The 11334-nt window shown below is 42.7% G+C and overlaps 1 non-coding gene across 1 annotated transcript; it reads left to right on the top strand.

The window, feature by feature from the left end:
• The first annotated feature begins 9029 nt into the window (after nucleotides 1-9029).
• On the top strand, nucleotides 9030-9101 carry trnad-guc. The gene has a single exon. It is a non-coding gene; the product is annotated as a tRNA-Asp (tRNA).
• The last annotated feature ends 2233 nt before the right edge of the window (nucleotides 9102-11334 follow it).

The following is an 11334-nucleotide window of genomic DNA, read 5'->3' as shown; positions in this document are numbered from 1 at the left end:
CCGACGTCACCGGGATCTGCTTCGACCAGCGGAGATCACAGGCAGGGGATGAACAGATCAGAGCGAGACAAAAGCGCCTGTGAAGGGTTAAAAGCACACAAAGCATTCCTCCTCTGCCTTTTTTTCCAGGAATAGAGAGAACATTTGGACACGGTGAGGTACAGTGGCGCTCCGACACGGGACGGGTTTCACACAGCCCAAAGAAAACAGCAACGGATGAGATGTGCCGCGTCTGAGTTTTTACACGAGTCAGGCTCTCTGACTGCTCGTGAGACCACACACACACACACACACACACACACACACACACACGCACGCACACGCACCGAAAGATGCCGGTTTAAGACAAACAGGATGCAAGATTCAAAATTGAAAAGAATTCCAAAGTTTTGGGAGCAGCAGGCGATGCTCTGTGCTTTGTTGCTTTTAACAGCAGCCAAAGTCTCAGCTGTGACATTTGAAATGTCCTAACTGGTTGAAAGTTTAAAGGCTTTCGGTTGTGTAAGTTTCTCTTTTTAGAGGACATGAAGTGAAACTGGTTTTCTCTGACACCCTCCTCCTGCACTCCCAGACCCCTCAGGCCCCACTGTTCTTGAATTTTCCTCGGGATCAAAAAAGTATAAGATAAGATAAGAACTTTATTGATCCCGCAGGAAATTGTTGTTCCAGGGTTGCAATACAAAGAATCTATCTGTCTGTTCCATAAATCCCAGGAGAACATTCATCTGTCACCAGACAGACAAACATTCTGATAATTCATATTTACAGCATATTCTGGCCTAACTTTGGGCCCTTCTGCCAGTCTTCATGCTAAGCTAGGCTAACGAGGCGTAACGTCAGAAATAAAACTGTTGGGCTGTTCCTTTCAGATTCATCTGACCCTGTAGGCGTCGAACGTGTTGTTGATTTTTTTTAACTTGCTCACACTGGAGGGGGACTCGACCCCGAACCCGATTAAATGCAGTCCAGGCCCCTTCCTATCGACTGGGGGAATTTTGTTGACAATTGGATTAAAGTATTACATAAATAAGATTTACATAACATTTTGCGTTTTGTGCTGAGCGGCCGACGGCTCGGTGGTGACATAACACATTTCAGTATTATGGAGACGGCTGGGATCAGCAGATACAATCAGCAGAACTGCAAACACTGACTGACTTTAAGATGACTCATTTGTGAGCTGCTCTGCGTTTTATTCTTGGTGTTGTACTGTACTTGCACTATTTCATCCTGGTGTTTTATTTATGGTTTTCATCAGTCTGTTGTCTTATTTCTGTTTCATTCACTCCTGTGTGTTTTTATTTTTGTATTTAAAAGCATGCAAATTATTTAAATAAATACCTGAATATCTTCTTCTTCAGATCTATGGGCAAACACCAGATTTCTGTTTTCTTTTATTTAGTTTCTTTTTGTTTTTGTGAAAGGGAGATTTGTCTTTTATTATTAAAACCAGGATTTTTCCCACATTTTTACTATGCAGGTAAATTATTATCCAATATTAATAATAAACTTTATTCATGGGAAAGCTTTCAAAAAATGTTTAAAACAACATGTGTATGAGACAGTTAAAACGATATAAATGATAAATAAATTAATCACATAATCAGTATTCAGGATTTATTTATTTCATTTTTTTCTGTCCGGATTTGGTTGTTGACAGCCGGTGTGGGCGCCATGTGCACGGTTTGAAAGAAACGAGTCGTGTGAGGAGCTTTGGTGCTTTTCTCAGCAGCCCTTCGTCCAAAAAGATGCTTCGTCTGTGTTACGTAAGGATGATTCACCTTCCTTTTGGACGTGAGAGCCAAATGCCGTAGATCTACTGATGTGTAATGTCATCCAAAGAGGGGAGTGACATTTGGCCCGGTTTCACACCTCTGAGTCACCGCAAATCTTAGGTTTGTTTCTGCCAGGTGGATTAAGTCAGGCATAATATAATATGATAGAACGGTAAGCCACACATCAGCGCTCTCAGGGTTTTAAAGCACATTAATCATCTCTAAACTGTCTCCCATGTTGACATGTGTTGAGGTTGTGCAGCCCTCCACAGATTGTGCTGATGGTGTTGGTAAGTGTGTCTAACCAACAAACCAAACCACGCTAACCGACTACTTGTTGTTCACATTCACTTCTCTTACAGCCAGCCAGCCGCCCCCCGAGGCGCTCCTCGCATTTGGAAAGCCTTTCATTTAGCATGAAACAAAGCTGTTTTATGTTCAGAACTGCTGCCTTTAACTTGTCTTCCATGCTGAAGTGCATGAGGTTGTGCAGCTGAGATGAGAAGACGGATTATTCCCGTTGCCGTGTGTGAAGTCAGGGTGTGGTCAGCATAAAGAATAAACCCAGGGCCAAACAGCAAACCTGTCTGCTGAATCATGTTCTGCCTCATTTTTCTATTTAATCCAAACTCAAACAGAAGCAGAAGTTTTGTCCCAACAGAAGTGCTGAGCGGATGGACACATTGTTCTTGTTCATCAAGAAATAGTTCCGCTAACACCCTCTGAGATGATATGTTGTTGTTTTTAACGTTTCTGCTTCTGCACGGATCAAATAATCTGCAAACAGTGTGCAGACTTGGACGGCATACGAGGTGTTGGTTGGTGTGTTTTTAAACTGGCTAACTGTTAGCTTCTCGCTCAACTAAGCTAGGCTAAACACATCCTGACTCCAGCTTTGACCACAGATCGACATCCATCTTCTGATCTCACTCTCAGAAAGAAAAGCAACAAGTTTATTTCCCAAAATGTTTAGAAACCACAACCTGTAAACTCGATTTGAGAGCAACTTTCTGGTGCTAAACCTGTAAAGGTGTCATAATCACAACCAGGCGGAGGAGGATGAGCTGCTATGAGACGTGTGTCGCAAAGTGCTTCACACAGGCAGCACAACAGAACAGGAAGTCATAAAAGTGCAGATTAAAAAATTAGAAATTAGTCATTCCAGAGCCTCAGGGTGCTGAGATTTTAGTATGGCCTCTGGAACAAATTAAAGATCTCAAAGTACGTACGGTAAGAGGTCAGAATTACAACAGGGAGGAGGCTGTGAAGAGCTTTAAAATGATCAGTAAAATCTTTCAAATCTATTCTGAAACATACCAAGAGTCAGTGTAAAGAGGCTAAAACAAAAAACCTTAATGAAAAGTATTATCAGCTCATGTGTATAAAGCATAAAATGTCAATTTACATTAGTAACACCGTGTTGCATGTATTAGCATGACTATAAATGTTAATACAAGCGATTCCGTCTCTGGAACAACGGAGGGCTGTCATCTTTCACCTCATATTACCTTCACCTGATTGGATCTAAAATAAACACACCTGCATGCAAGTGTGTGTGTGTGAGACCCATTACATAACGCTGATAATGCAAATGAAAGAATATTGGAGCAAATAAACATAGAGGAGTCAAGTCAAGTGCCACATCATACTTTTCTAATGATAAGCAACGGTTCAAAGGTGCATAACCACGAATTAAGCCAAAGTGGAGGAACGTACTTATCTTCGGCATATTCTACACGTTCATTTGTAAAATATTGATTATTATTCTCATCTGAATGGGATTCTTAACTTTTTCTACTTATGACCCGACCTTCATTTCCTCCCGTTTGCCCCAGTTTCCCTTTTCCCTCCTTCACTCGGCAGCCTTCTGTCCATTTCTGACACATTAACATTTCAGAGTTCAAAAGTACACTTTTTACTCCTTTTTTTACAGTCTCGCTGTGTATTTTCTGCTCACGGTATGTAGTTGCTCATCGAGATGTTATTTTCTTGTATTCTTCCATTCGAAGACACAACCACAGCTTCCGCCGCCAGCGTCGGCTGTTCCCAGCTGCAATCAGTTCACGAGTTGTGACAAACGTACACAACAAACATAAAGATGTTTTTTAAAAAGGCAGTTAGGCTTCTTTTTTTAAATCTCAACATGTACATTTTCTCTCTGTACACGAGGAGAAAGAGGACGAGCTGGAATGTCACCGAGGAGTTAAAATGTCCTCCAGAAATGTAAACATGGCGCAGACAGACGCAGGTGGACTGAAACGCCACTGACTCAGCAGTTGTCCACTGCGGTGACAGATGGAGGCGGATGAAGTGGATGGATGTTTGACTTCCTTTGTGTAAACCCGTTAGCATGTTTCAGCCCCACCTGGTAACCTGCCAGCCTGCTCTTTTGTCTGCCACATTAAGAACCGTTGCTTTGTCCAAGTCCAGACGAAAAGCCCGCAGTGCCGTCACAGTGTTGCTAAGGGACAGGTTTATGAACACATCTGTTACGTTTAGCGCGGCGATGCTCCACGTGAAACCCTGACTGTTACGTGCAGTACGTCGAAACCTTTCGTTTACTAACTAAACTACAAAACCTGAACTAAAAGATTAAACCTAAAGGAGTGAAACTAAAAGTCACTATTGACTTTGCTAATTTAAAAACAAACCGTGAGATGTTCCTGAAAATAATTAAAAGTTAAAAGTAATTTTGATTCGCCACATCAAACCAAACTGCTACTGAAAACTGGTGCTACAAAAAGCATCTCAGTGACGCCTTTTGGTAATGAGCCATGGGGATAAGTTTTGTTTTTATTTGGCCACGTTTTGAGGTATCTGCTTCCCATACAACAGAAGAGAATGGCATTTTGTTTTCTTTTGTTTTTTGTTTTGCTCATAACATTTAAAACTGACATTTAAAACAAGTGTTACCTGCCTTTCCAGACTTTTAGTTTCGAATATGAATTCACCCTCATTGTATCACAGTTACGTGTGCGTTAATTAACGATTAATGCTTAATTCTTCGGTTAGACAAACAGTGTCGGTTTGAAAGACGTTGTCTGGTTGGTCTGATGAGAAGATCGTCATATCTGTAAATTAAACGTGAAGTTACAGTCCGCAGCCGGGTAGCGTAGCTTAGCACAAAGGCTGGAAACAGCTGCCTACAACCCACCAAAGTCTAAAAACAACAAGAATCATATTTGATTTGGGGGGGGTTGGATCAGTCTTGGCTGGGACCCATAACTCTCTGGACTTACATGCTGTTCAGTTCCAGAAGTTTCCAGAACAGTTTCTGTCTTTCTGTGTCAAGCTAAGCTACCCAGCTGCTCACGTTAGCTTCTTATTCAGTGCATTCAAATCCTCATCAAAAGGGTGTGAAACCCTCCAGCGGCTTTTAGCTTTTATTCACAGCAGGACAAAAACTGATTGCATTTGACTGGACCAGTGACGCAGCTTTCCAGGCGCCATCATGTTGCACCGAAAGTCAAGAGAGTTTAAACTTTTCTGTGTTTTTTATTTCACGCAGAAAACAAGTTGTTCAGAGAGCAGCAGCCTAAACCTTCAGACGGATCTTTTAGAAGTGAAGACGAGGGAAAATGTCCTCGTTCACACACACACACACTCTCACGGCATGTCAGCACATTTGGGCATGTCTAGACACACTCCCTCGCATGTTTGACCCTGTGACCCTGTGAAGCCCTCTGCAGGTCAAACACACACACACACACACTTCCTAATCCCTCAGTCTGCTGAACTTGCTAACCCCAGAGCTCCAGCTGAGCTCAAATTCCTTTTAGTGGTTTTCATTTGCCCCAAACTTTCAGTCTCTGAAGGCTTTTCGCTCGTCCAGTCGGCCAGTTTTTCTTCAGCGTAAGCCTCTTTGTAGCGTTCAGGGTTTATATAAATGAATGGGGAAACTCTCCTGCATAATTAGACCTCAGGAGGAGTTTAGGGCCAGTTGGGACCAGCAGACTCAACATGACATTTTTGAGGGAATTTGCCTTTGAGTGAACCAAATCTTAAAAAGGACGCAGTGCTTGAAGCAAAGAGTGTCTCTGTATGCAAACATACGTGTTTCCTGCTAATTTAAGGACCCTTTGTTCTTTTATTTTTCTTCTTCTTACACCTAATTGAGATCCTTTATGTCCTCCTGTCACTCTCATGAATATCTTAACTCAACATGAATGACAGAAATAACGAGCGTTTCTCTCCTTTCTCTACTGTTTTTCATTTCACTCCTTTGTGCATCGGAAACTAGATAACTAGATAAAAGCCTGATATCAACCCGAAAAGACTTTGCCACCATGCAGCTTGTGACATAAAAACTGTCTGAGCTTTCAGCGGCGAGATGTCTGAGAAGTCGACACAAGAAGCTCGAACTCTTACTCGTTCATCCTGTCGCTCATGTGGAGTTTCATCAACATAATCCCACCAGCTGTTCTTGCAGTGGGAATTAATTTTACAAAAGCGAGTGATGTTTGTCTCGTGATGACTCTTTGATTGCAAGTGACCACTGCAACTTTATTTGTATTATTTTATCCTATTTTCCCCAGCATAAACGTTCAGACTCAGGATTTTAAATCTTCAATCACTCCACAACAGACTAACAGACATTTTGATGCATGTAGGAACTGGACAGCATTGACAGCATTTTAAAAAGCTTTTCATGCTGTAGGAGATTTGTTTCTTTGTAGTGTTTCTAAAAGCAACATTTGACATTTGTTCTGTCATGTATAAGTCAGAGTCTTCAGTTATGAAACTGTGATTCAATTCAAAAACCTACACTGTGCTGATCTTCAGCGGCTCAGTGTGAAAAAGGAGGTTGAATCCCTGTGATGACGACGCTTTACCCGCCTTTCACTGGACCGAAGGGCAATCGATGATCTGCTTTTATTCCTCATGAAAACACCACAGTAATAAAACCCATCAAGGAAACTGTAAAGCCTTTTTCTGGTAAACGTTTCCCATGTGACTTCAGGCCAAAGTCTGACAGAGGAAGCCACTAGGAAGCTACTGCTGCTGCGAAGTAAACAACTACAATACCAGAACTACCAATACTGATAGTGGTCGCAGCCGAGGCCTAGAGGTTGGAGAAGGTCGCTGGTTCAATTCCCCCACCGGATGGACAGGAGAAAATTGAGTGTGGTGGAGTGATAATGTCCCCACCCTTGAGCAAGGGTTTGTGTTTGGTTTTGTGTTTGATGCAGCCCACTGCTCCTGTGTGTTTCACTGCATGTTGCATGTCTGTGTGTGTTTCAATCAGTGAAGTAATTTCCCAGCTTGGGATCAATAAAGTAACTTAAATTAAAAATAAAAAAAAATTTAAAAAACTGTGACCAGTACTACTCCTACAGTAGTTATTTTGCTGCTGTTGCTGCTTCTACAACTTCTGCTTTTTAAGTGTAACTGCCACTAATGGGTTAATACACTACTTATACTGTTTACGTGCACTACTTATACTGTTAACACTGATGTTTACATCACCTACTGTATTTTTTTATATTCTACTGTTTTTATATTACATAGCATTGTTTATATTTATATTTATTTGTTAGGCAATTGGACTTATACTGGGACCGGGAAACTAATTTCGTTCCACTCATGTGCTACGTGTGTGAAATGACAATAAAGCTCCTTGAATCCTTGAATCCTTGAATACCAGACCTGGTAGATTTTGAGTACAACAACAGTGTAAATTAGTTCACATGCTTTGGCACCACTTCACCACCATGTCATCAAGTTATTTAAATATTTTATGAGAAAAACTAATGTTTCGATGAAACATGCTGAGTGAGCTGAGAGAAGCTGAAACAAAAGCAAAGTCTGTGCTGATTCTCGTCTAACCTGGACGGATTTGACTTCCACAACACAAGTAAGTCCAGAAACTTTTCAACATTGCGGTGACTGATTCAAATAAACCGCAGCCTTCAGCACGATCTCCTGGAAGAAGATTAATTAATTAGTAAATTTGCTTCAGAAGTTTCTGCAGCTTCTTTTGGAAATACACCAGCTGATAATAAATCCTGCTGCTGGCGGTAGATGAATGAGCATTATCGTATAATAAACTGGTGTGTGTGCGTGTGTAAATATTTGCATGCCATAGGTGTGATTCAAGCCCATTAATCACTTATCCTTATCTGACATTAAACAACCTCACATGACAGGACAAAACAGAGGACATCGAGGTGTAAAGTCACAGAAGTTACTGAAGTGAATGATTTAAAAACTTTTCCACAGTCGCTTATCAGCGAGCTGTTTTCACTCACATCGATAACGGAGCAATAAGGATCAAAGGTTAAACATTGTTTTACAAGCAAAGGCCATGAAACCTTTCCTCCACAAAGTTGTTGGTGTTATAAAAATATCTAATGTGGTAATGATGACCAGGCTGAAATGTTTTTTGGTTTTTTGGACAATACTGAATTTAAAAAACAAAAACAAAACAAACCTCATATTGTCCAGGTCGAATACTCACGTTTGCTCACAGGCTTTTGTGAAGTCCGTCAGGGTTCGGCGTCGTCCCACAGTGAGATGGATGAAGGTGATCGAGTGTCCGACACTTCTGAAGAAGCTCACAGGCAGATGTTTTTCTGAGTGTCTTCTAAAGGGACAGTTCACCCCATCGTCAAAAGTACATGTTTGTCCTCTTTGAGCACCAAAAGCAAAGTGAAAATCCATATCTCTAAAACTCAGCAGCTCACACCAAAGCAGCACAGATGGATAGACAGCACTAAGTGGAGGAGGGGAACGTGTGTGTTTTTGAATGCGGGGTGAACTGTCCCTTTAATGCAACACAAAGTTGAAACACGTCTGGTCATTCTTTCATTTCCCAGCATTTCTTTGCAAATCACACACTGAGGCTACCATGCAAATCGTGCCTGCCTGAGCTGCCGCTCCAGCTGCCAGACGACATTAACCGACATGCCAGCGTTCACATAACACCGGCATGCGCCAGCCTGTTTCAGCTCACTTCACTTGTGCTGCCCCGATACCAAATGCTCCAGTCTCATCCGGTGTCCAGATGCCAAAAATGACGCCATGAGGGCAGCGAGAGTGAACCACGAAAGTAAAGCTGTGGGGCAGAAAGCTACACGATGAGCTGAAGGTCACTTTGAGGCTCTGCAAAGAGAGGAGCTGCAGACGCTGTGGAGGTTCATCACTGTCGCACCCTAACACTAACCCTGTCGCGATGTCGTCACATGTGCGCCTTTCAGGGAGGACATATGAGGATCTACACATATATACACATACACACATGCCCATATATGTGTCTCCTCGTTAGTATAGTGGACAGTATCTCCGCCTGTCACGCGGAAGACCGGGGTTCGATTCCCCGACGGGGAGTGATTCTCATTTTAGTACTAAACTACGTCGTAGTGCAGGACCTTTGCTGCTGCGCATCAGGATCAGCTTTATTGGCCAAGTTTGCGTGTACAAACAAGCAATCTCACTCCGGATCTGTTTATATTTTTAGCTGTATATATTGTTGTACATTTTAAAACCTTTATTCTACTTAACTGCTCTTATCCACTGCGTCTCACTCCATGCATCTGACACTGACACTGACAATAAAGACTTCTACTGCTACACACACACACACACACACACACACAGTGCAGTGAAGTGGGTGACCTGGAAACCACCATCATGTGAGGAGACAAGCTAACTGCTGATCCTCTCCTCTGTCTGGGTATTTATATGCTCCTTTCTTCCTGATTCTTTGTTGCTTATTGCAGGCCTATAACAAGCCCATCAGCTACAGCTAAAGATACCAGTTTCTCTCTCTCTGTCTCTGTCTCACTCTGTTTGTCAGGCCATTCGATTTATCGATTCCTGTCGGGGCGTTAAAAGACTTCCTACAAACTGTTGAGCAACCTCAGCTTTAATTTAACCTAATTAACGTGATGTTTCAGGACTGTGGGAAGAGACCGGAGCACCGGGAGAAAACCCGTGCAGGCACAGGGAGAACATGCAAAGTCAACATGAAAATCTGTGTGCTCTTATTTCCATTTCCCAGCAGAGGCTGAGCTATTCCACACAGGACTTAAACACGCAACGCTGAATTATAGGCCTCAGCAGGAAGCCCTGAAGCCAGAGAGACTAAAAGCGACTGAGACGTCCTCCCACCACGTCTTCCTTGAGGTTGAGCAACGATTTTTTTTAACTCAACGTCTAACAAGTTGTGTGGAAGTTCAGAAGACACTTTACACGAGTTGGTGTGAAAAACCAGTGACAGGTGAAGGGGATAAATACAGTGCAGTGTTCTGCTGGGTCCTGGTATTCACGTGGACTATCTAACACCACATTTTAGGAATTTCATTATCATGTTTAGACAGCAAAGTAATCAGGGAGAAGGGGAACATCAGCAAGCTCTGACATGAAAACAGCAGCTGCTATTTCCACTTACAGAGTGATTAATATTCAGGCTACAATCCTGCCTCCTGGAGGTTTAAAGCATACACGCTAAAGAATTTCGGGGATAAATAAAGGAATTTTGATTCTGATTCTGACCAAACACTCAGGGCCTGAGGTGCTACTGTTTGACCATATCCTGTCTGTAGGATGGTCCTGAGCTGTTCTCGGTGTGGTAGACAAGCTCCAATGTCTTGAATGTGATTCAGGAAGCCACTGGTAGCCTGTGCAGGCTGCTGTGTGGGAGAACCTGGATAGGCTGAAGGCCAGCCAGGCTGCTGTAGTCGAGATGAGGTGCTGGGGTCAGATGGTGCATGAAGCCACACCAGCCAGGAGCGAGTTTTAAGGGAGGGGGAAGGTGTACACCTGATCATCACACCAACAGGGACTTCAATGATGTCTCATTCTAAACACACAGACAGCTCTGCAGCTCTAACAGCTTTCACTCTTCTGTGAAGGCTTTCCACAACACTCATCCAACCATGTCTTTATGGAGCTTTGCTTTGTGCACTGGGGCACAGTCATGCTGGAATAGAAAAGGGCCTTCAACAAACTGTTGCCACAAAGTTGGAAGCATAGCATTGTCCAAAATGTCTTGGTGTGCTGAAGCATTAAGATTTCCCTTCACTGGAAGTCAGGAGCCCAACGTCTCAACCACAGCCCCATAAAGAGGTGTGTCTGGAAACTTTTGTCTATGCAGTATACCTGATCATGTGACCAAAACAATGTTTACCTAGAAAACTGCATGAGAGGGGAGGGTGGGTGCTGATATCTTCAGGTTCATCACATAAAGGTGGTAACCAGGTCATTCACAACACAGTGGTGTAAACTTCCCTTTAAATAAGATAACGTGGCTCACATCGCAGACTGACAGGCAACAACCTCTACATGCCTGCCCTGCATGAAACAGTATGATTGAGTTCAGTGTTGTGTGCATATCTGGACTGCAATCTGCCCAGAGACTGCAGATCTGAATACTCTGCAGGTCCCACAAAAGGTGATCTTCATCTTTAATGCTGGACACAACTCATATTATCTGCCTGCGAGTGATACTCAACGGCTTAGGCGCTTTATTTGGTCAGGAAGTCGCACTGAGATCGAGATGTGGTTTGCAAGTGAGACCTGAGCCCAGAATGAAAGTCATAATTAACAAATAAAATGAAAT

The sequence above is a fragment of the Scatophagus argus genome, chromosome 3 (genome assembly GCF_020382885.2).
Source record: "Scatophagus argus isolate fScaArg1 chromosome 3, fScaArg1.pri, whole genome shotgun sequence".
Classification (NCBI taxonomy): domain Eukaryota; kingdom Metazoa; phylum Chordata; class Actinopteri; family Scatophagidae; genus Scatophagus; species Scatophagus argus.
The sequence above is the reverse complement of the archived record's forward strand: the minus strand, read 5'-3'. Positions and strand labels throughout refer to the sequence as shown.